Genomic DNA, 4,461 nt, shown 5'->3' on the forward strand with positions numbered 1-4,461 from the left:
GTAAGATGGTGTAAGCTCTCTCTTCATTTAAACTGTCCGGATTTGGATAAGTAAAAACAATAAGAAAAAATGTCTGTAGTAAAGCTTTCCCAAACGTTTTCCGTTTCGAACCAGTTATGTAATATTTAATTTAATTCAAATATTTTTTGTTTACTTTTACTTCATAATTCTATTGAGAGTATTTTCAAATCAAGATTCCTCAAATACCTTTCGTTTGGTACCCATATTGTAACATTTCATTTATTTTGTCAATTTAATTTATATTTTCAAACATATTTTCGACTGTAAGTCTTCTTAAAACTATTTAGTTTGATACCCATATTGCAATATTTCATTTATTTAATCAATTTAACTGAGCTCAAATTTTCAAATATTTTCATTTATTTTGTTAATTAAATTGAGTTAAATTTTCAAACGGGGGGCAACCCTCTTCCTACATATTTTGGACTGCAAGCCTTCTTAAAAATCTAAAGTTTATTACTCACATTGCAATTTTTCAATTATTTTATCAATTTCACTGAGCCAAAATTTTCAAATATTTCCTACAGTCTGTTTTTTAACCTCTTTAATTTGATACGATTATTGTAATAAGCCGTTTATGTTATCATTTATATTGAGTTAAATTTTCAAACAGGTGGCAACCCTCTTCGAACTTATTTTCGGCTGTAAGCCTTCCAAAAAATCTAAAGTTTAATACCCACATTGCAATATTTCATTTATTTTATCAACTTGACTAAGTTAAAATTTTCAATAGGAGGCAGTTATCTTTCTTAAACTCCTTTAATTTGATACCCATATTGCAATATTTCATTTATTTTTCGATGTACATTAGTTAAATTTTCAATCAGGTGGCAACCCTCTCCAAACATATTTTCAGCTATAAGCCTTCTTAAAACTCTTTAGTTTGACACCCACATGGCAATATTTCATTTATTTTATCCATTTCACAGAGTTAAAACTTTCAAACAGGAGGCAACCCTCGTCAAAAATATTTCCAGCAGTTATCTTTCTTAAACTCCTTTAATTTGATACCTATATTCCAATATTTCATTTATTTTGTCGATGTACTTTAGTTAAATTTTCAATCAGGAGGCAACCCTCTTCAAACATATTTTCGGCTGTAAGCCTTCTTAAAACTCTTTAGTTTGATACCCACATTGCAATATTTCAGTTAATTTATCAATTTAACTGAGTTAAAAATTTTAAAATAGGCGGCAACCCTCCTCAAAAACATTTCCAGCAGTTACCTTTATTAAAGCTCTTAAATTTAATATCTATATTGTAATATATAATTTAGTTTATCAATTAAATTGCGCTAAATTTTTTAACAGGTGGCAACCCTCGTTTAAAATATTTTCGACTGTAAGCCTTCTTAAAACTCTTTAGTTTGATACCCACATAGCAATATTTCATTTACTTTAACAATTTAACTGAGTTAAATATTCAAAATTGGTGGCAGACCTTCTCAAAAATATTTCCAGGAGTTATCTTTCTTAAACCTCTTTAATTTGATACCCATATTACAATATTTCATTTATTTTATCGATGTACTTTAGTTAAATTTAGTGGGCTTTAGTTTGACACCCACATGGCAATATTTTATTTATTTTATCAGTTTGACAGAGTTAAAATTTTCAAATAGATGGTAACCCTCGTCAAAAATACTTCCAGCAGTTATCTTTCTTAAACCTCTTTAATTTGATACCCATATTGTAATATTTCATTTATTTTATCGATGTACTTTAGTTAAATTTTCAAACAGGTGGCAAACCTCTTCAAACATATTTTCGGCTGTAAGCCTTCTTAAAACTCTTTAGTTTGACACCCACATGGCAATATTCCATTTATTTTATCAATTTGACCGAGTTAAAATTTTCGAATAGGTGGCAACCCTCGTCAAAAAGATTTCCAACAGTTATCTTTGTTAAACCTCTTTAATTTGATACCCATATTGGAATAACTTATTTCTTTTATCAATATAGTTGGGTTTAAAAATTTTCAAATAGGTGGCCACTCTCCAATTTTTTACGATATCATTGGTTCTGGTATTATACCGATCAATACAAAAAGAAAATTATTCAAATCGGTTCAGCCGTTCTCGAGTTTTGACGACCGTGACATACGAACACAACATTTTTATTAATATAGATTGTAGGAATGGCCTTCCTCTATCTACAAAAGTGTGATCAATTTTGAAATTTTGATATTATTTCAATTTAAAATCATCGGTCCTTTTCACCTGCTTTCTTTAACTCTATGTACAAATGAGTCTATAATTTGTTATTTTTTTTCTGTCAAATTCTTCCGGATAGTTGCTTTACCGTATTCAGTTTAAATAAATTAAACAATTATGAAATTAGGACTAGTTTCGGATTTTAATTATTTTGAAAAAATATCAATATTTAAAAAAAGGTGACCCTTTTACAAAAGTAACTTTTTTTTATCTGGAAGGTCACCCTCAACCTGGCTTCTCCTTAAGTTTGTCGTGATACTTTTTAGTCACTCCGTATAGTAGATCTCTCACAAGCTGAATCAACAGTTTGGCGACATACGACGAGAGCAAGCAAATGCCAATGCCTGCTTTATATGTATATATAAAGGGTGTGGGTGAGCAAATATTTCAGAAGCATAGTCGAAAGAATGCTTGCTGTTATTTGTTTGATTCAGGCAGGTTCGAGTACGAATGCCGTCAGCGGCAACAAATCATTTTTATTTTTTTTTTCTGTTCTTGGTTTTTCGAAAATGCCTCTGTGAAGTGCAGAACCAAATCAAACGACAAAGGAAATCAATTCAAGTTCATCATTTGAGGATAAATTTGCAGAACGGCTGTGGCTAAGTATGCTAGTCTTTGATAGTTTTCAGAAGAATCGCAACGTGATAAAGTGATAATAAAATATTGTGTTTTGTATCTCCTATTTATGAAAAAGCATCTGGGAAGTGCAGAACATATGCGTATTCAAGAGAAAAGATCTACAACCAAAAGTTTGGTTAATGTAAACAAAAGTGTGGTTTTTGGTTGATTTTTTCTCAGTGTACAGGGTTGAAGCAATAGAATGGTTTACCTTAACCTAAAATTTGTTTGGCCTCGAAAAGTTCTTCCAGGTTGAAGAAATCTTAACGTATTAGAGAAGAGGATTCACAAAATCAGGTATGGAAGATTCCCATTGTATTTTCGTACTGCTAAACAGACTAGGAACAATTTAAAATTTGATTTGCCATCCCTGGTACACGAATCAATTAAAATTGATAAAAGCCTGTTTAAAAATGTGGAGATTATAAAAAAAAAATTATTCAACAATTTTATTGAGCGTGTTGGTTTTTTTTGTTAATTCTATTTTTAGAATGATTAACTTTTAGGTATGCTCGTCCTTAAGTTATTTGTTTCCGTTATTTATGGTCTTATAAAAATTATATTCAACAATTTTATTTTAGCTAAAATAACTAACTCGATTTAAAAAAAAAAAACAAGTTAAAAACTGGCAACACTGTTCTGCACAGTCATTCAGAGGACTTTTTTCATACACTATATATGTACATTCACATATATGTATGCATATCGACGAATCCTAGATGTGCAACAACTCAGTTATCCTTTGAAATCACCATGCGAGGATCAAAATAGCTGCAGCAGTTGTGCGAGTATGTATGATTGAGTGGGTGGTAGATTTAAGAGCACAGCACTTGCTTGTCAACAACAACAGTGGACGACTTTACGCAACTTTCTGAAACTGAAGTACAGCACCCTTTTGTAATCGAAATACCGCTGCTTTGCAGGAAACACACGACGGAGGCAATGCGTCAACGTCATTTTGCTTACACTCAACAAACAACTGAATTATTACTGTCAACAGAAGAGATACAACAACAAAATTTCAACTATACGTACATATATATATATATTAGAGTGATCAACACTCTTTTTGGAAATGCATAAACACCACATCAAAATATTGGTGTTTGTGATAAAAAAGACACGATTTTTCTTATTTTGAAAAACAAAAGTTTTTGTGGAGGTCGCACTAGTCGGTTGTTTATAGAAACGTTGATGTTCTCAATTTTTTCGTGATATGTTAAAGTGTGGCTAAAAACATTGTTAATTACCAGTGTCTTTCTGGGGTTGCTATTTACGAATCTGATGTCAGATTTTCAAAATTCAAAATGTAATTAAGGGAATGTTCCGCAATAATACCAGAGTAATTACATGTAAATCAGCATTTGTATAAAAAAAAACCGACCAGCGCGACCCCTAAAAAACTTTTGTTTTCAGAATAAAAAAATATTTTCTCTTTTTTATCACAAATAACAATAATTTGAGTTAGCGCTTATGAATTTCAAAAAAAAAAAAATTTTAACCACTCTAGTATATATATGTATGTATGTATGTTGGCGTTGTTCAGCTGTCCTATTACCTTTAGTCTCAGTTTCTTTAGTCTAGTTTCTCTGCCTAATTTGGATACATGC

This window comes from Rhagoletis pomonella, unplaced genomic scaffold (assembly GCF_013731165.1).
Source record: "Rhagoletis pomonella isolate Grant_MI unplaced genomic scaffold, Rhpom_1.0 Rhpom_scaffold_00003, whole genome shotgun sequence".
In the NCBI taxonomy this organism is placed as follows: Eukaryota; Metazoa; Arthropoda; class Insecta; order Diptera; family Tephritidae; genus Rhagoletis; species Rhagoletis pomonella.